The sequence below is a fragment of the Sebastes fasciatus genome, chromosome 22 (genome assembly GCF_043250625.1).
Source record: "Sebastes fasciatus isolate fSebFas1 chromosome 22, fSebFas1.pri, whole genome shotgun sequence".
Lineage (NCBI taxonomy): Eukaryota > Metazoa > Chordata > Actinopteri > Perciformes > Sebastidae > Sebastes > Sebastes fasciatus.
Genome location: NC_133816.1, coordinates 24,638,063 through 24,660,041, shown reverse-complemented (window position 1 = coordinate 24,660,041; position 21,979 = coordinate 24,638,063).

Below are 21,979 nucleotides of genomic sequence, written 5' to 3'. Positions count from 1 at the left end.
ACATCTCCATCTGTGGAGAAATCACACTGAACAATACAAAGAGCAGCTCTCAGCCAGGACGAATTAGTTCCTTTTGTTCAAACTAAAAATCCATTCAAACGGAGTCACGGCCTCTCTTTTGTTAGTTCTTCCCATATTAGTAGTTTCTGTAGACGCTTGAAAGTCAGTCACTCTGTGCATTTGTGGCTCCATCCCCTTCAGCCACAAACTAACAAGACTTGGTCACAACCAGCAGTGTGTTCCAATCCACGTACTTCCTGAAGTACACTTCAATGTAGTGCACTTTGTGCACTCTGTACTTACTTGAGTAGTGCGTGAATTTCAACGGGGTAGGGTCGTCTCAAATCGAATACTCTGCGGCGCACTCACCGGGAATGACGATCGCAACATTTCACCGCGGCTCGCTACCCGCTTAAATATCTTCTTCTTCTTCTTCTGGGTTTTTCGGCAGCTGGCATCCTTTATGTTGCTGCTGCCTCCTTCAGGTTTTACCCGTCAACTACCCGCCAAAATATCTGTCTGCTTTGTTGATCCAGAATACACAGAAAATGAAATCAAATGAGTAGACGTGAAACGTTATAACTTACATCTATAAGATACGTTGTTCAGCACCGCAAAAGCTCCCGCATCATCTGCCGCCATTTTTACATGTTTGACTAGTGGTCGTGGTCCCGCCCCTTCCGCTACGTAGCCAAGATGGCGACAATTGAGTGTGAAAAGTGTCCAGCGTTCCACACTCAACGATTTGATTGTTTTGAGTACAACATCCGGGTACTTCAGGTGCACTGCATTTTGCCATACTTCACAGTGTGAACACACTTATGTACTCAAAATAGTAAGTGTAAGTACGGAAGTACGCGGATTGGAACACACTGCAAGTATATGTCCGGACCGTGTGCGGTCAGTCTGTGAATTTGTGGCTGAATTGTTACACTAGTAGTCAGTGGTCATGTCTATATTGATAAATCCAGCAGTGCATGTCCACCAGGTCTGGCGAGGACACTAGAGGACGCGCTGCTCTACTCAACTGGCCGTTCAAGCGGTGACGTGCCTTGTGTGACGGCTGCGTTGGGGCATGAGCTCCAGTGTCAGTTCATGTCAAACAAACCCCACCGGAGCCGACTCTCTGTGTGCGTTTTTAATCGATCTCGCGTTAAATAAAATAGTTGTGATGACCTCTCCGGACTTTGAAAGGTCGTTTCAGTGAGCTGTCAGTTTTTCTAATCTGCAAATCAATTTCCTGAACTTAATGGCTTGTCAACGTCAAGCGAGCGCTCCACGGATGATTTTCTTTTAATGCCTGTGTTCTCATCATCGGGTGAGAGCAGGGGAGATATGGAGCGAGAGGAGGCAGATACAATGGTTTTGATGTAAAAACAAATGAGATCTGAGGTATTGACTTTCAGTCAAATGGAAAAACAGCGTCTGTGCTATCGGGGGGGGGGGGGGGGGGGGGGTTAACTCAAGACAGTTTACCTGGAGGTGTTTTTGGCATTTCAGATGTTTTATCGGCCAGCAGATTAAACGCACCGATGCACAAATGAATAAGTGTAGAAGGTGATGGATGTGTGTGTGTGTGTCTTCCTGAAGTGTGAAGTAACGCAGCTCAGATTCATGGCGTGTTATCCAGCGTCACTCAGTTCATGTCAAACAAGCCAATCCGGTGAGGAAATGTCAGATTGCATGAGTCAAACCATAACAACAGAGACTGCCAGATAACAGCAGATGAAAAGATGGGTTTACCTTTCCTTGGAAAATAGAAAAATGTCCGGTAACACTTCATTTTTACAGGTCCAATAATTAACACCTAATTACCATGAAATCTGCAGACCTGTAAATTGAAGTGTTACCGAAAAAGGTGTGTAGGATTTTTTTGTATACAATAAAAAGTGAGAAGAAAAAGAAGAGAAGAGCAGGAGAAATATGATGAATGAGGAAATAAAGATTAAAGGGGCTGGTCACATCAGCATTTGCGGCGGCACTTTAGACCCAACTCTCTTCATTCCAATGGAAGCACAGCGATCAATGGATCCACTCACTGAGGTGCAGTAAATCCATGTAGAGCTTTCAACCGTCCTCACAGTGCTGACCTTTGAGGGAACGGAACAAGCTCTATCACATTTTGTTTTCTCCACATGGTCCAGTCTCATGTGAAGCTCCTCTGCTGCAGTATGGATTAAACTGCTCTTGATAGCGAAGCAGTGGATCCTTGACTCATTCATAGAACGCAAAAAAGCTGGCGAGCCAGCTAGTTGATCAATAGTGTCCTTTCAGTTCTGTTTTCACAGGAAGATAGATTTAGGCAATACAACCACTTTGGTAGAGCTAGGAAACGGTTGTGACTGACGTTACCTTCACTGACTAATGACTCACGACTCACGGGGCTGACGATCCCAACGAGTTACGTGACTAACGACTGATGTGGCAACATATGTGAACATTACTTTTAGCCTCACACGGGGCACCAATAGTGGTCTCCTGGTTGAAGGTCTTGTATGAGACTGAACGGTTGAGGCTTCACAGTGGTATGGATGGATGGATTAATGGAAGGAAAAAAGATGAGTACAAAGAAAGATAAATGGACAAATTAATGGATGGATAGATAAAATAAAGGAGTTTGAACTGTATGACGCTCTAGCTGTCACAGATAGTTGATGGATTGATGGATGGATGAACAAAAGGACATCAAAAAGGACCGGCTTACATCAATCTGTGTCTCTCTCAGTTCCCCTCAAAATCACCCCCAAACTCTACCGTCACTCGTCTTTCTACTTTTCCTTTTTTTGTCCTCCTTTCGCCCTAAATCTTTCATTTCTTTATCTCTTTCTCCCCCTCTGCTGTTTCTCTGTTGTCTCTCACAGATTTTCTTTCTCCCACTGTGAACGAGTTGAAGAGTTCAGACATATTTCTTTCACATGGAGCAATCTGGAGTTTACAGTTAAAACGAACCCAGAGACCCACAGAGACGACGCCAGCAGCATTTTTATGATAATCAGCGCTAACAAATGAATTCATCCTTTTCACACTTGCTAATCATCTGCTTTGATTCATGTGTGTCTTTGTTGACTCTGCTCACATATATCAGTATTATTAGGTTGTTTGTACTGTTCGTTTGTTGACTCTTTTTTCATCGCCATGGCCTTGTTATCTTATTGTGTGCATTATGTGTATGGATCTCTGACCTTGAATACTTCTACTATCGCTCTCCTATGTCAGATCTCTGAGGCCTCTCACCAGCACATTAACACATCACAGGGTTAGAACAGATTTTTCTTTTGTCTTGAGTGATGTTTGAGACCTTGCTTCAAAGAATGTTATGGCAGTAATGTCATAAAGAAGGATGGTAGAGCCAAAAACGTATATCAAACCAACCCCGTTTCACGGGAAGGTGATAAATACCATGACATTACACGGACATTCTGTGTGTCATGGGTACACATTTTAGCATTTTCATGTGACACACGTACGCCACGAAAAACGTCCACCAGTTTGGTTTAGGCAAGAAAACCACTAACTTAGGTTCAGGCAAGAAAACCACTCAGTTAGGGTAAGGGAAAACGTCATGGTTGGGCTAAAGTTAAGCAAGTAAATTAAGTAAAACATGCACGGAAACAACGTAACAACTACAGAAATCACATCATATACGTCAATAACATAAATTACAAAACAAAACAACGGTCAACCGTGCTCTCGAACACGGGTCTCCTGGTTATAAATCCGGTGTTTGTCATTTGTACGCCGCTTTTCGCGTGACATTTGTTAGGTAGGGTTAGGAAACGGTCATGATTGACGTTAACTTCACTGACTAGTGACTAACGATACTAAAGAGTCATGTGACAACTGATGTGACAAAAATAAGTCAACGTTACTTTTACTTTCACACGGGCCACGAACAGTGGTCCCCTGGTTGAAAGTCTTGCGTTTGTTTGACCCGTCCACCACAACACCAGCCCACCCTGAACGAAAAGTCACTTGTCACTTGCTCCGACTGTCAATTAACGCCGCGGGTGGGTTTACATTGGAGTTAGTCCAAAGCCCGGTTCGTCACATACTGTCGTTAAAGGCTGCTTCTGAGGGGAGCTGCCAAATTGGCAGTATGTGATGAGTTGGGTAAACAAATTGTTGGGTGTACAGAAGGATAGATGGATGAATGAACAGATGACTGGACAGATTGATGGTAGAAGGATGATAGATAGACGTATAGATGGTTGAACAGGTGGACGGATGGATGCCGTGGTATGTTGTGATTATATCACAGCTAAGAGGCGTTGTTCGGCCCGGTGCGAAGCTGAAAAACTGACCAGCATCAGTAGGATGACTGATAACGGCTTGTACGAGTCTGCTGTTTTTGTGTTGTGGTGGAGCGTGAGACCGGGTTGAGAGTAAGGACATTTCTGTAAATGAAGGACGAAGGTCTTTAGGCACAAAGAAGTACTCGTATCGGTACTCGGTATCGGCGAGTACCCAAATGTAAGTAGTTGTACTTGTACTCGGTCTGAAAAAATGTGGTATCGGTGCATCCCTAGTTGATACAAAACCTTCCACCAGCTATCAAATACAACAGCACACACACAGAGATAACAGAAAGAATGAGTTAAAAATAGACACACTTCACTCTCGTTGCATTTCTCTTCATCTTCCACCACCCCATTCTCTCTCTCTCTTTCTCTCTCTCTACTGTTTCTCTATTGGCATCTTTGTATCACCCATCTGTAAACACTAATCATCCTTTCCTCTCCCTCCGTCATCGTCGTCTCTTCTTGGGTCTGACATTTATCTCTGTCAGAGACTGTCCTCCCTCGGATGTGACTCACTGTTCCGGCTCAGACGCTGATGTTTCCACCCCTGAAATTAATAAGTTCAGACTTTTCTCTGTCTTTTCATTCTGACCTTTGTTCCCTTGAGTAACAACTTTCATTGATTTTTTTCTTCAAACTTAAACCCCTTGTACTGCTCTCTGACATCCGAGCTATATTAGTTAGGATCAAACTTTAAGGGCTGACCTCAACTGGAGACACAAGTCGGGTTGTGGAAAAGATGCACTCTGATGGAGGAAGCCTTACCTTTCTCTCTAGATCACTAGGGGCTGATTCGTTGTCCTGAGATGATGGGGGCTCTGGATATTGTTGGGTTGTCTCGGTTCAACACATCCTCATACAACGGTTCATATGATAGCTTACGGAAAAGTTATTCCTCTTTTTTTGATTAGAAAGGTGAGCAAAAAGATAAAGATAAAAGTGCAAGGGAAGATGAATAAAGGAGGTGTACTGTATGACTGTGATTTGCGTCACTGCTGTAATCTTAAGGGTCTCAATTAACAGAAAAGTGATGCTCCTCTGAGCTGCAGCCGCTCAAAACGTTATTTTTAAGGCGACACACTGAGATCCAGATGAGCTGGGCGACCCCCTCTTCATCTTAAAATATTATTAAATGTCTGTTTCCTGCTTGTTAAGAAGCGTGTGATCCACGGAGGCCGATCTGGGCGGTTTCTAATTGGCCCGAGAAAGGTACGTGTCGGGTCCGTTGTCTTCGTCATGGCCTCCGTCTGAAGATTCTTTCTGCCTCTGGGAGGTTATTAGTTCCACCAGCAGACCAGAAGGTCAGCATTTATATTATATGAGAAATTAAACGGTGCCACTGATGATGATGTATGTGTGTGTGTGTGTGTGAGAGATTAACTGTGGCGTAGAATCGAGGTTCCCGCTGTGACATAAGGTCACCTTATTAAGGATTAACAGTCAACTGCTGCTGTGTTTTATACATCATAATATAAACCATTAGTGATGTAATGGGGTTTTAATTCATCAGTTTCATTATAGAGCTGCGAAATGCAAGGAGCTATTTCGAGTTCCCAAAGTAAAAGTCCAATTAATTAAATATCAGGTCAAACACAGTTGAAGCCAACCAACCCGATCTCATGGGAAGGCGTATAAATTGCACGGCATTACAAAGACGTTCAAGAGAATGCACCTTTGCCTTTTTTGCATGTCATTTTTACACATTTTTAAACATTTTAGCAACAAAATTACGGTAACGGCTACAGTTAGGTTATGCAACAAAACCACTAACTTGGGTTACGGAAATACATCATGATTGGGCTTAAAATAAGTACGTAAACTAAGTCAAATACGTACGGATGGGTGGGTCTATAAACCCAGGAGACCGGCGTTCGTGTCTTGTGTGAAACCAGAAGTTCACGTTGATTTATTTGTCATGCAAGTTAAGTACTTAAGTAACGCCACAATCTTTTCCTAAACCGATATATGTAGTTTTGTTGCCTAAAACTAACCAAGTCGTTTTGTTGCCTAGATCTTACCAAATCGATCTTTTCTTAAACTTAAAGTTTCTTAAAGACTTTTAGTCCCGGGAACTACTTCTCAAAGGTTCCTTCAGACCACTGTTGTCTGCGTTTCCACCGCAGTCTAAAGACCTGTGGAGATTAGTCAAATTCAAATTGTCAAATATTAATCAAATTATGTGTCTTAAAAAAGGCAGTTGCTAACAAGTGGCTAAATGAGACTACTAAACGTCATCACGCCGACTCATCTTCCTTTACAGCCTCGTGGTGTATATACTCGCGTTAGCTTTTTACTTCTGATGATTGCATTCACACTTCAAAACTCATAAAAGTAGTGTTCATTTGTGGAGATTATCTTGCTGAACAAAACATGTAAGTATCATAAACGTTTGTTTACCATAGTGCTGATTTTCTGCAATAGTCCAAAAGCAAATGGAACAATCCCATTGGCATTTTGTAACGGGAACCCAGGGCGATTCTAACTTCCTGGTTGGCCTACAAAAATACGTCATCTCTGCAGCATATGTTTACGGATGCAGTGTTTGATGGTTATTTATTTGTGTTTTAAAATGTAACCGCTGTGAAACAAAAAGAAAATAAAAAGGCCCCATGAAACCTAATTTAGAGCCTAATGTAGACCCTGGTCCCTGCAGTCGAAACGCGAGTTTCTTAAAAGCTTCTTAGGTCTGGGGTAAACGGGGGAATATATACCTCTTTGTGATAATAAGACTAAGACCATGGACTTAAGACTTAAGACGCCCAATGGAGGCCCAATTCACTCTGAAGTAGAAGAAGAACTCCTCTAGTTTAATTTGCTGTCATCAGTAAACAGTCAGAGTGGAACATTGTGTGATTTGTTCAGTTGCCATCATTTTTGTTTTTTTACTTAATTCTTTGGCAGCTCCAACATTTGGTCACAGATCGCAGCATGCAAAGATTCACTCCAAAGAGTTGAAACACAAAGAACCAGCCAAACTCAGTGTGGCTAGAAGTGGTAACACTGTTTTCAGGAGCAAGCATTGATTTTGGTAATTAGTAGGCCAAGTAAACGTCTATGTTAGCAGCAGGCTAAAGGTTTAAAAGTGAAGGTTTTTTAAGAAGGGGTTTGGGGTCCTCCACCAGAACATTTTGAGAGTTAAATTGGGCAGTGGGTCTCGGCGTCTTGATACCGAAGAATGAGATGCACCGGGTTTCAAGTAACTCCAATATAAACACATCTGCATGATTATTAGACGCTCAGAGCAACTGATGTAGTATTAAGAGCTTATTTTAGGCCAAACCATGATGTTTTTAACCGCCACCGTTACGCGACGTGAACCACGTGTTACGTTAAACACGTGTTACAACGTAAACCACACGTTGCAATGTTAACATTAACTGCGATGTTTCACAATGTTAACCACGACCGTTTCACAACATTAACCATGTGGTATAACGTTAACTATGACGTTTCCACAATTTTAACCACGTGTTAAAATGTTAAACGGGACGTTTTACAACAATTTCACATTGTTAACCACGTGTTACACCGTTAACCATGACCGTTTCACAACATAGCCATGACGGTTTCACAACGTTAACCTCGTGTAACAATGTTAAACGTGACGTTTTAGAAACCTTTTCATGACATTAACCACGTGTTACAGTGCTAACTGCGACCGTTTCACAACAAAGCCACTTGTTACAATGTTAACTGCAACGGTTTCACAACATTAACCACCACCGAAATTTATAGTTTTCATTATTTATCAATACATGTTTATCATATTTAATATTTATTATAATATAATGAATTTTGAGAATGTTATGGGGGGATGCCGGGACAACGTCATGGTTAAATATAACTGGTTTATTTTATTATTTCTACATGTAGTTATGGGACTTGCTTCACATTGAAAACATAATTAGCCAAGTTGTCTTTTGACCTAGAGTACATGACGTGGTCTGCAACTTTGCCAGAGAAGATATTCATTTAAAAAACATAGCAACTACTTCCTGGAGATTTCTCTGGTCGCCATGGCAGCCGCTGGGAGCCAAGAAACAGTTTGGCACATAACCGGACTAAGTTAGAAAGGCTGAACATTTTTTAGGAAATTTGAATGCATTAGCAATGCTGGTTGAAATCCTGTTTTGTCTTTCTTGGATTACTGTAATGTAGGATATCCCACGCCAATATGAAGTGACAGATATGAAGAGAAAACACCCGTATGCGGGCAGAATAACTAAAGACGTCACATCTGTTTTACTGCTTTTCTCCAACACATGTCAGTTCCGGTTTGTGACTTTGAAAATAAGCGACCAAATTGAGCGAGCGGATGCACTTATTAGAAATTCAGATTCAGTCTGTTGCATGCCAGATTTTATGCCACACATATTCACGTAGTCATGTAAAATGCACGCATGTGGCTTTTCACACAAAACATCAAACAGAGTGAAAAATGAGCCGCGGTGTGAGTTCAGGATCCAGGTGGAGCCGAGTGTGGACTCAAACATATTTACAGAGAAGACGCACACAACGCAATTATTTACTAAATGTGATAAAAGATTCAGTAGGTGCCAAACGCACTCAGGCGGGAGGCAGCCGATACATACACTTCCTTTTTTCTCCCCATCACCATATGAATAATTAACAGCACATTTTCTCTTGTTCTGCCTCATTTGGCACATTAGCTGCACACAAACACACACGGATACTAACAGTTCAGACCAGGTTGTGAGCTGCAAACATTTCCCCCCCGCTCCCCTCTCAAAACATTTTTAATGTAACGGTGAGGTTCATTAATCCTGACACTGGAGGTTCACACCTGCACTCTCAGGTGCGTCTCAGTTGTGGCCTCCATTAAAGGATAAGCCGGGTGTTATTCTGTGTTTGTCTTGCTGTCCCCTGAAAATACCACAATCAACAACTTCCTATCTGTGGCTCCAATTCATGCATTCATTGTGGGGGGGGGGGGTCACAGCAAGTCATCTATGCAACGCTAAAGCAAGAAATGGTAAACTTTAGTTTTCAGAGAAGATGAACGCTGGCTTTGTTTTCCTCCTGTGGTCATTCCACCGTGAATTGGAGGCCTTTGGAGGGCATTTGGTCCGAGACCTGCAGGAATCTAAATAAAAAAAATAAAGATAAAGGCATGAGCGCCTTTCTGTAGGGCAGAAGAAGATAAGAAAATCCAAACATTCTTATCAGCTCAAATAAACAGACTGCTCACAGTTACGTCATCACAACTGTTAGAAAGTTTTAATGAAACAAAAAAATACATATATATATTTTGTGCAGTCTGTACAAACTTTTCTCTGATGTAAATCTCTAACAGAAACATTAGTGATGTTTCTACAATAACTAGAGCCAGGAGAGGATTAGCTTAGCTTAGCACAAAGACTGGAAACAGGGGGAAACGACTAGCCTGGCTCCGTCCAAAGTTTAGTTCCCTATACTGACAGTCTTTATGCTAAGCTAAGCTAATCGCCTACAGGTTCTAGTTTAATATTTAAAAAGAGAGATCAGAGAGTGGTATTGATCTTCTCATTTAACTCTCGGTAGGAAAGCCCACATGCGTCTTTGAAAATGTTGAATTATTCCTTACACATCACAATATTATTAATGAATACTGAAGTGATCATACTTGTTATTTAACTTTTATTTTAATTGTAGTGTTGTATGTTGTTTTAATTAATGTTGTAATGTGTTTACGTTGTTTGTAAATGTAAAAATTCCTCTTTTATTGTACTTTAGTGGAGGCAGGCATGGATAGACACCACTGAAGTTTATCCGTGATAAAATAATCAATTATTAAAAGCATGGCGTCAGAAACACTCCCCGATGATGTTATTAACCCAACCGTCTGTGTCTCCAGGCTCCGGGCTCGGCACCCTGCTGGGCTGCACGCTGAGTCGTCTAAACCATGAAGCCACAGGGCTTTCCCACAGGGAAAATGTAAAGACGCCCCACTGCTCTGCTCAGACGCTTTCCACCAGCTCAATGCAAAGAGGTTATCAGTTACTCAAACACAGTTTAACAGCATCCGAAGGAGCCTGCTGGGTTTCTTTGTTCTTGCCTTTTTTTATCTTTCCTTATTAATTTGCATCTTCATTTGGCTTTGTTTGCTTTCTTTATGCTATTCACAGCCTCAGGGACCAGTGTCCTATTTCCCTGCGTCGACGGAGGCGGGGTGAGAACGAGGGCGCTGTAATTTATCCATACAATATATAGGGATGCACCGATACCGATACTGTGCTCATGTACTCGTACTCGCAAAACAGCTCCGATACAACGGCACCGATACCCCTTCACGGCGGTGTGACGTTAATCTCTCGTCACCATCTTTCGGGTCCTCACGCTCCACCTCCACGACGGTACAGGCGAGACGGGGCGGTGGTGCGCCCAAACCCCGCTGGGCCGGGATCCCACCTCAGCTGGCGCACGCCGGCCATCACTTTCATTGGATCTCAATGCGTCTTGAGTGCGTTCACACCTGTACTTCGATCCCTGATGACGCATGTTAATACCAGGTCTGAACGGGGCCATTCAGAGGTGGTCTGGGCTACAATCAAGCACCCCGACTCTGACTGACTTCCAGCGTCACCGCCTCCAAAATTGCTTTCAGACGTTTCAGAAGAAGGTCGCGTCTGGTTACATCTCACTTTAGACTTTCATTTGTTTTTTTAATCCATCTGAGGTTTGTTTCAGGGGTGCAGGCGATGTGCAGACGTCCCACAGCGAGATCATTAACATTCTCCTTTCATCCTGCCTTTTATTTCCCAGCAGCCACCGCTGTTTGTTTCTCTAAATTACTTTGAGATGTTGTGTGTGTGTGTGTGTGTGTGTGTGTGTGTGTGTGTGTGTGTGTGTGTTGGGTTGTTTTCATCTCAGATTAGCGAGTACTTAGAGCTGCTTCAGGTGGGTGAGACAAATTTCCTGTCAGAAAATCATCTGATCTAAAGGTTTCTGTATTTTTATTGTTTTTCTTCAAGTTGTGATCCAAACCTAAAAGGAGGAAATGGTGCTGGTGCCGCCACACCACGGCTCGAGACCAACGGTGCCTTCAAATGGGGTCGTGTTTACCGTGTTTACCGTGTTTACGAGTTGGGCCCATGTGAACGCCTCCCTCTTGTCGTATTCACGACCTCACAAGTGGAAAGTTTCTGAACGCTCCGAGTTCACGACCTGTGGCGTGTTTGTTGACGTTGTGTGAAATGGCGGAAGCCCATGGAAGTTTATTTTTTTGTGCATAATAAGTTAATATATTGCAATTTTAGTCGTATATTCATTTTTCTGGTCATTTTTAAAATATGTCTGAGGAAAGTGTTGACATCTTGATGTCTTCGCATTTCCTGCATTATGTTACCCACTCGCTAGCTTGCTAAATTGTTAGCCCCTGTGGCTTCTAGACGCAGACAGTGAAGTTAATATTGCCGTCGCTTAACAGCGGTGTTCTTCACAACTTGAACGCCACGCATATCGTGTACACGACTTCCCATCTCATAAACTTTGACTCCATTTGAAGGCACCGTAACATCGTCCCCGGGGGAAGATAGAAAACATCCAGGTGATTGTTAGCTGTTAGCTCCGTGCAGGATTGTGTTGCTTACCGGCTGCTAACGGTTAACGATAACTAGCTCTCGGTTCCACAATTTGCGTTATGATGCAATCAGGCTCTATTCAGTAAAAATGAGTACTGGGCGAAGGTAAATTCTAAGGTTATCATGATGTGTTCTCGTCAAATGGTGAGAAACTTGAATAAATCCAGTTGTTTGAAGGAGATGTTTTCACAGCAATATAAAATAGATAATAGAGAGAGAATGGTATCGAGAATCATTGAATTTCACTGGTTTTCTTATCGACTACTAAACTTGTGACGTGGTATCGGGACATCCCTGGTGTCTGCCAGCTTTATTTGGGATTTTTCTGACTCCAAAAAATCAAACAATGCAGCTTTAAATACTAGATGCATTTATATTTTTGTCCATAGAGTCAAACAGTAGCATGTTTCCACAAGCCACAGTCCTGAGGATCGACAAGGCAGAATATTAAGCTGAGGCCGCGGCCCGATTCAACCCCCTTGAACGCTGGGCTAATGTAAAGTGACAGGCTGTGTTGTTCCCGCAGTGCTCAGGACCTCTGCTCTCCTTCGGGATGCTGTTCTACTTAATAAACACACACAACATCAAAACAACTGAGCCATGATGCTGAGAAACTTAGAGGCCCCCTTGAAATGAAAAATGCATGTTGTAATCTTGTGTCCTCGGGCACGTTGTTGCCAACTGTTACGCTATCTATCCGTACAAAATGACATTTTCCCCATATTTTTTACATCAGTAATTTTCTCTTCTTGCACAGCATCACTTTACTTAGGGCATTGTTGGATCGGTCCACCACTTTACAGAAGCAGCAATGAAATATTGATCACTGTTTGCTGTAACGTTTCTCCACGTCTGCTCGACCGATTACGTTTAACAGCGGTCCGGAAACCCCCTGAAAGTACCTGGCACTTGTGTTTGGTATCACCTTCTGCAACAAAGCTCCTTGAGTGGAAATTGGCTAAAAATGATATTGATTTAATAAATAGCAATAAGTGGAAGTTTCTCAGTTTGTCTGTGTAAAGATGTTCTTGATAAATGTAAGGAAGATGCTCAGTAACTTTAATATTTGATTGACTTGTTTGAGCAAAGCTTTTGCATTTTAAACGTAGTGTTTTTGAGTAAATAAATTGAGATATGTCAAAAGATGATGTTCCATCTAGCCAGCGTTACCCTTCAGACCGTCCATAATTGATGAGCTCAGCAGATTCCAGAGTTTGTTTCCAAATCCCACGGTGCTTTCTGAAATCATTAAATGTTCCTCAGACTGTAACTTCCCCCTCCAGTGTCACAACAATGTAGGAGACGTGTTTTGGTTTTGTACTGAGCTTTCGACCTCAGCAGTTTTCTCGCAGGATGAATATTCAGGCTGAATAGTGGGTTTAATGTAAAAAAGGAAATGCTCATAGATTATTCATGACTATTCTTTGAACTTTGACCACTCGTGCTGGCTTTGTGTCGCCTTTCCAAGTTGTAAACGATGTTTCTGTTATTTATTTATTTTTCTCCTTGGAAGGTACCATTTTTCTTCTTCAGCTCTGCTGTTCTTTTTAACAGTGAACATGAGCCTACTTCTCTCTTGATTTATTACCTCAGTAAACATTGTAAACATGAGTTTATGGTCTCAATCGCTAGGTTCAAGTCTTCTTCAATACAGCAGGATGTTCATTTAGTAAATGATGGTCCCATTTAGAGTCAATAGACCAAAAAGCAGGGGATGCTTTAGGGCGGGGCTACCTTGTGATTGACAGATCGCTACCACAGCGTTGTCTGGGAGTTGTCCGTGTTTTCGTTTTAGTACTTTAACCCTTTCACAGTGTGTTTTCCCTTCATCAAAGTTAATTATAACCTTTTTGGTCATTTTCAGTACTTAGCTCCACCGTCTCGTGTCACTTCTGGTTGCAAAAACCAAGATGGTGACGGCCAACAACCAAGATGGTGACGGCCAAAAACCAAGATGGCGATGGCCAAAAACAAGATGGCGACGGCCAAAAACCAAGATGGCGATGGCCAAAAACAAGATGGCGACGGCCAAAAACCAAGATGGCGATGGCCAAAAACAAGATGGCGACGGCCAAAAACCAAGATGGCGATGGCTAAAAACCAAGATGGCGACAGCCAAAAACCAAGATGGCGATGGCCAAAAACAAGATGGCGACGGCCAAAAACCAAGATGGCGATGGCCAAAAACAAGATGGCGATGGCCAAAAACCAAGATGGCGACAGCCAAAAACCAAGATGGTGATGGCCAAAAACAAGATGGCGACGACCAAAAACCAAGATGGTGACGACCAAAAACCGAGATGGCGATGGCCAAAAACACAAAATGGTGATGGCCAAAATGCCAAACTCATGGTTTCAAAACCGTAGTCCACAAACAAATGGGTGACATCACGGTGACGGTGTCCCAATCTGGCATTTAGGATGTTGAGAACTTCTTCTCATCTCACTCTGGGAGATAAAGCTTTATTTTTGTGTTTTTAAGTGTTAAAAAATGGATCATCTCCATGTTTCTACCTTTTTTAAGGGATAAATTGGACCTATGAGTCTAAACACACACAGACACGGGAGTGACCCAGTTCGCTGGACTCTGCGAGGTCATATAATGAAGCGAAGCCAGCGTCAAATAGTTTGTGGAAAAGCTGTTAACCGCAGACTTTCAGCAGCGACCGGACGAGAAACTGTCCTGTCTGACTTCCTGCTAGTCTCTCTCTCTCTCGCTGCCATTAAGGCGTCCGCTGGGAGCGTGGATTGGAGCAAGAAAAGATGAGTACAAATTGACTTCCTGTCACGAGATTACACGCGAAAACATGCAGGCAGATGCACATTCACACACCACATTGACTTCAATCGGCAGTACAAGTTCACACATACCATCACATTTTACACACACACACACACACACACACACACACACACACACACACACACAAACTCAATCTTATTGTCACACACACACACACACACACACACACACACACACACACACACACACACAAACTCAATCTTATTGTCACACACACACACACACACACACACACACACACACACACACACACACACATGGTGGCAGGCATAGTGTGGTTTGGGTGGCTGAACATTAAAAATGCATCAGAAGCCAATTAGCATCCGTCCGAGGCTCTGCGAGAGGGAGAAGAGGAAAACAAGTCGAGAGGAAAGATAGAGGAAGATGGAGAGAACAGAAGAAATACGGGCACGAAGGAGGAGGAAGGAGCTAAACATACTAAACATTAGCTGTGTAAGATAGCAGGTTGTCATGTATACACCAATGTTGCATAATAAAATAGTTAATCGTGATTAATCGCACATTTTTTATCTGTTCAAAATTAACCCTAAAGGGAGAATTTGAGTATTTAATACTCTTATCAACATGGGAGTGGACAAATATGCTGCTTTATGCAAATGTATGTATATATTTATTATTGTAAATCAATTAACAACACAAAACAATGACAGATATTGTCCAGAAACCCTCACAGGTACTGCATTTAGCATAAAAACAATGCTCCAATCATAACATGGCAAACTGCAGCCCAACAGGCAACAACAGCTGTCAGTGTGCTGACTTGACTATGACTTGCCCCCAAACTGCATGTGATGTTAGTCATGGATGAGCCCCCTACTTTATGTTACACTCCTGCAGGGGTCCTCCCTCCCAAAAATGTTTGAACGTCAAACACTTAATTTCCTGCATTCGGGTGAATTTTCATGCACCAATTTCTGCCTTTTCTGCATCAAGTTATGGTGGAAATGGGCAGGTGTATTGATGGGGACCCAAGGAAGTGCAGTGTTGAAGTTGGTGGTGCAATTTGGACACGTTCATTATTGATAAACCTTGAATAGACGAGCGATAGCGCTCTGCGCAGCAGTCGGGGGCGGGGACTTTTTGAATGATGAATACGGACTACCGCCGCTTGCTGGTGTGGAGAGTTATTTCCTCTCACGTAGGCGCAGAGCGTACGTGCTAACTGGCCGTCGGCTGTGGTCTTTGCGATTTGTTCAAATGCAACTTGTTGGCCGAGACAAAGATGACTTGAGACGACGCAACAGTCCTCCGTCGCCGCTAGTTCTTTGATGTCGGGTCAGTGTGTCTGGGCCTTAAAGTTGTGTCTACAGATGTGGAAATGGACACCATACGACACAAGCTTACCAAAATTCTGTTCATATAGTTTTTGCATTGAAGTATTGTGGTGTCCCTGCTCTCTCTCTCTCTCTAGAGTGAGCGAACCATGAAAGAAGGGAAGATGGAGGAGAAGAACCTTTTGAGCTCTCCAGTGTTTTTTTCTCATGATCTGAAGACTGATTTTCTTGCTGGGACTTTTTCATTTCCCCGCAAACATGTCTCCTCTCCTCGGCTGAACTCTCCTGGGTTTCACCAGAACACACACAAACCACCGTCAGGCAACTTGTGTGCAGATGCTGACCTGCGAGTGTGTGTACCTGAGGTATTAACTTGTAAAAGGGTTTTGATGATGGAGGAGAGGATGTAAACCTCTGTAATCTTGCAGGGCACCAGGGGCGGAGAAAGCTGTGTGTGTTTGCTAAATGTTCAGAGTGGAGAATATGTGAAGCTGAGGTGAAAATGTTGAGCTGAGCTGAATTTAAACACCTACATTTTGGAGAAAGAGTGTAATTTCTTTGACTTTGTAACCACAAATAAGTAATAAAATAGTAAGATAAAATAGTAAACATGTGGGGCACAGTGTCACAATAAAATAAAGTTTCAATTCTTAATTTCTCTTTTCCTTCGGCAGAACAGAAACTCCTTCAGCTCAGACTCCTTCAGCTCAGACTCCGGCAGCGACCAGCCCGCCGTGGACAGACCCAGATCCGACTTCGCTGCCGCCTTCGCCCTGCAGTCGGAGCTTCAGCTTGCTGCTCCACCGGAAGCCGACACCACGCTCACCACTCGGCTTAAGGTATAGGCCATTTAGGCGGTCGCCTAGGGCGCCACCTTCTGGTCTTCTGACAGCATTTACTTGTACTTTTACTTTCAATACATAAGTACATTTAATATCTGAAAATTACTTTTTGATACTCAAGTACAGTAAATATCAGACACTTTAAGACTTTTACTAAAGTAATATTTAGTAATGCGTCATTAATTGGAGCAAAAATTATTTTAACAAAAATGTGACATAAATGGATATTTCTGTTTTAATTGTCTTACTTATTTATTCATATTTGTATTAATTTCCCCTTTTATTTATTTATGTATTTATTTATTTGAAATAGAATGATAATAGAATGATAATGACAAACTTCTTCTTTGCAATAATGAAACATGGATGAGTCAGCATTGATCTACTTTAGTAAGTTAGTGAGATTTGAGTCAAAGTTTGATGTGTTTGATTTTACCCGTCAGCTCCACGTAGCCACCAGAACACGGGGAATACACAGATGCTCATCGCCGTCTGTGCCGCAGCCAACTGGCTGAGTCTGAATCTGTGGACCAGTTTGTTTAAAGTGTAACCAGGAGGCCAGCAGGAGCTTCCTCGTGTCTGAAATCAACATGTTTTCTGTAAAAAAATGAACTCACAAAACTGGAGCTGAGACTAAAACATCCTCCTCTCTAATTGAGACGCAGTAGATTCGCCAAAGTGTTTGGTGTTCACACCACTGGGGAATGTTCTCCACACAGGAAGTAACCAATCCACAACGCATCATCATCATCATCATCATCATCATCATCATCATCATCATCATCATCATCATCATCATCATCATCATCAGAGGTTACAGAACATTTTACTGTTGTCACAGATGCTCCTAAAGAAGGTGTTTGTTGTCTGACGACGGAGGAGAAACGAGAAGTATTTGCTGCTTTTCTCTGTTTTTTTATCGTCGTAAACTGAATATTTTATTATTATTAGGTTTCAGACTGTTGGTCAAACAAAACAAGACGTTCTTTTGGATTCTTTTCATTATTTTCTGACATTTTATCCTTTACAACAACAACAACAACTAACGACAAACGAAACGGCAATGAAAATCTCGGGTCTCAGGTACCCTTCAACAATGCTCATTAAAAATGTAAATATATAAAAGTAAAATCACACAAGTATCTCACATACACTGTAAAAAAATTACAGGAAATATTCTGTATTTTTTATTTATTTTTTTCCCCCATAAAACAATAAAATGTTTGTAGATTTACAGATATTTGTTGTAATTTAAAGGCTTATTATTACAAGTAATTGACCCTAATTTCTTTATTAATTGAATTTATTAATTTTTGATTACATTGATATTCTGTTTTTAATGATAATTTATTGTATTTGTATAGATTTTAAATCTACATTAAATGTGAGGTATTATATTGTTTTATGCCAGAAGCCAGGAGATCATCTTCCAGACCTGCAGCAGCTGGGTTAGGGTTAAAGACATCCTGCTCAGTCTGTTCCAGCTGTTCTACATTATACATCCATCCATTATATATGAGAAAAGAAGAGTCTTTGAATTCAGAATGATTAAGTTATTAATTGAGGCTCGCAAACCAACAACATCAGTAAGAGTTCTACTTCGAAGGGACTTCAAATATGTCTGTCTTCAAAAGAGTGAGTTATCAAAGCATCCAGCCTGTGGATTTCTGTGTGTGTGTGTGTGTGTGTGTGTGTGAGGTGGGGGCTAGTATCGATTGTTCAAGTCTTTATCTGCGATCAGCCCGAGGATCCGCAGAGTGTCTTTTCTTTTCCGACACACAGGATCTATTTCAGGCTTCTTTTTTTTTATCTCATTACAGAAGTATCTGAGTCCCAGCGGGTCTGTTAACGCTGCAGCGCCACGGCGACGGACACATGCTTTATTTAAACACTCCACCACAACTAATTCCTGCACATTTACAAATCCAAACAGACTTTCCTCACTCTCATTTTTCCTGTTTACTATATAAATATAATAACGCGTTTACGCAAATTAGTTTTAACGCCACTCTTTTCTTTAACGCATTAACGCAATCAATCTTTCGGAGGTCGTAGCGGGCTCAGTTTTGAAGAGAAGAGATATACAATAACATAAATAAATGCAGCTAAAGAGACAGATATTTCCCTCAGGAGGTGGTGGTGGAGACCAAAACAGAGCTAAAAGAGTGGACTTACATTAATATGGTGGACACAAACACGACCCGGTCTGCAACTAAAGCAGAAAACACACTGCCGTCATGGAATATGACGGGCGCCCCTATAGCGCCACTAATAGGAAGCGTCACGCTGCAGCGCGTCTGGAGTATTTATGCACTGCATTAGCTTTAAATCATGTGTGGACACTAGGGCTGTCATAACGCAAATTTGTTTTAATGACACTAAATTCATTAACGTGTTAACACAACTTTAGGTTGTAGCGGGCTCAGTTTTAAAGCTAGAGTGAAGATACTGGTATCATATAAAACTAGAAAACCTGATGAATTCATCCGTACCAACCATGTCATAGTAGCTTGTCGTGACGGAGGTTAAATAACGCTCCATCGTGATGCTAAATTTTGGCGAGGAAAAACTGGCATGACCATTTTCAAAGGGGTCCCTTGACCTCTGACCTCCAGATATGTGAGTCTCCCCTTTACAGACATGCCCACTTTATGATAATCACATGCTATATATATATATAGTATATAAAATGTTATAATGTGTACAATAATAAACTGTTTACCCATTTTTCAAGCAGAAATAGTGAAACACTTGTTGTAAACTAAATATTGTTTGGTGTTTGAACATCTGAAGACGTCACGTTTGGCTCTGGGAAGTTGTGATGGACATTATTTGTTTAGATTATTATAAATTGAGCTGCAGCCCTACAAAATATAAATGAACTAATGAGTTTTGATGTATTGTTATGGGTTGAACCAGCTCCTCTGTTTGGTGATGACGGCGTGCAGAGAATGGCTGGCGTTGTCCAGTATGGCCAGCAGTCAATATAACATATACAAGTAATGTATATAAAAATAGAATAAATATAAATATAAATAATTAAAATTGAGCCCAGTTGCAACATTAAAGTGATGAACACATTAATGCATAAATAACTATAACACAATGATATAATATAGATTATTCTGCATAATAAAGACTTTGTTTTGGGGGGTATATTTTGATGTGAATACTTTCGTACTTTTACTTGTAACAGAATATTTTCCACACTGTAGTATTTTCTGAGTACTTCTTCCTCCACTGAATACAATCCATTAATTTGAACTGTAAAGAGACACAAACTGATCACGTGGCTCCATCTAGTGGTTTATCTTGCTTGTGCAGTTTGTTTAATTTGATCACCTTTTACCTTTTACAGTCACTTAGGAAGACAAAACATCAGGACTTTTCATTGTCAGGTCTATTGGGGAATACAGCAGATAACATGTACTGTGAACTTATTCAGTTTTTAAGAGAAACTGATTTAGTTAAACGAATCTAGAGTTTTCATCATTATTATTATTATTTTTCATTATTTTATTTTATTTATTTTATTTATTTTATTTATTTTATTTAATTTTATTTATTTTATTTATTTTATTTATTTTATTTATTTTATTTTATTCTATTTAATTTTATTTTATTTTATTTTATTTTATTTTATTTTATTTTATTTTATTTTATTTTATTTTATTTATTTTATTTTATTTTATTTTATTTTATTTTATTTATTTTATTTTATTTTATTTTATTTTATTTTATTTTATTTTATTTTATTTTATTTTATTTTATTTTATTTTATTTTATTTTATTTTATTTTATTTTATTTTATTTTATTTTATTTTATTTTATTTTATTTTATTTTATTTTATTTTATTTTATTTTATTTTATTTTATTTTATTTTATTTTATTTTATTTTATTTTATTTATTTATTTTGTTTATGCACCATCTCCTGCTCCACCCTCCAGTCCAGCAGACAGCAGTAATGCTCCTCTAGGATGGTTTGCCGATAAACACCAAAGACCCGGAAGAAGATGAAGCGCGCTGGACAGACTCTCTTTAGTTTGATATTTCATCAGCAGCTTCTCTTCTCTCCTCTTCTCTCCTCTTCTCTTCATCAGGTGAGTTCTCAGGATGTTTCTCTCTCTGTGTGTCTGTTCTCTCACCCAGCAGCTCGTTAACAACTCAAACCGGGTTGAGTTTATCAGGTGAAAGTGAACAGAAGCGAGATAGAGCTGAAGTTATACTAATATATATGGTGCTAAGCTAAAGTTAGCCTCACAGGTAGACAACAGGTAACCAGGTAACCAGGTAACCAGGTTCAGGTAACGTTACTCAACAAACGTTACTGGACTGAAGTACAAGTAGACTTTACTTCAGTAACGTTATTCCCCTTTTGAGCCTCTTTATACTTATGTATGTGTTTATATCTATATACAGTATATCTGTATCTATATATGTGTAATATGTATGTGTATATATTTATATTTATATGTATATATGTGTATGTACGTATATGTATTTATATATATATGTATGTATACTGTATATATGCATGTGTATGTACATCTACTGTATGTGTATATATATATACATACGTGTATGTACTGTATATGTATGTGTGTATGTGTTTTTATATCTATATACAGTATATCTGTATCTATATATGTGTATATATGTATGTGTATATTTACATGTATGTGTCTATACTGTCTGTATGTACATGTATATATACTGTGTATGTATGTGTATATACAGTATATATGTATATATGTATCATACATATACAGTATGTATGTATGTATATATGTATGATACATATATACGTATACAATGTATGTAAAACTGTACAGTATGTATGTGTATATGTATACTTATATGTATATGTTTGTCTATATATATACGCTGTGTATGTATATATATATATATTATATGTGTGTATGTGTATATATATATATATGTATGTGTATATGAAAAAGGTAGCTCTGCAACAATTAATCGATCAGTTCAACTATTAAATTAATCACCAACTATTTTGATAATCAATGAATCACTTTGAGTCATTTTAAGTCTAAATTCTCTGCTTGCAGATTCTTAAATGTGAATATTTTCTGGTTTCTTTCCTCCTCTGTGACAGTAAACTGAATATCTTTGAGACATTTGAGGTTGTCATCTTGGAC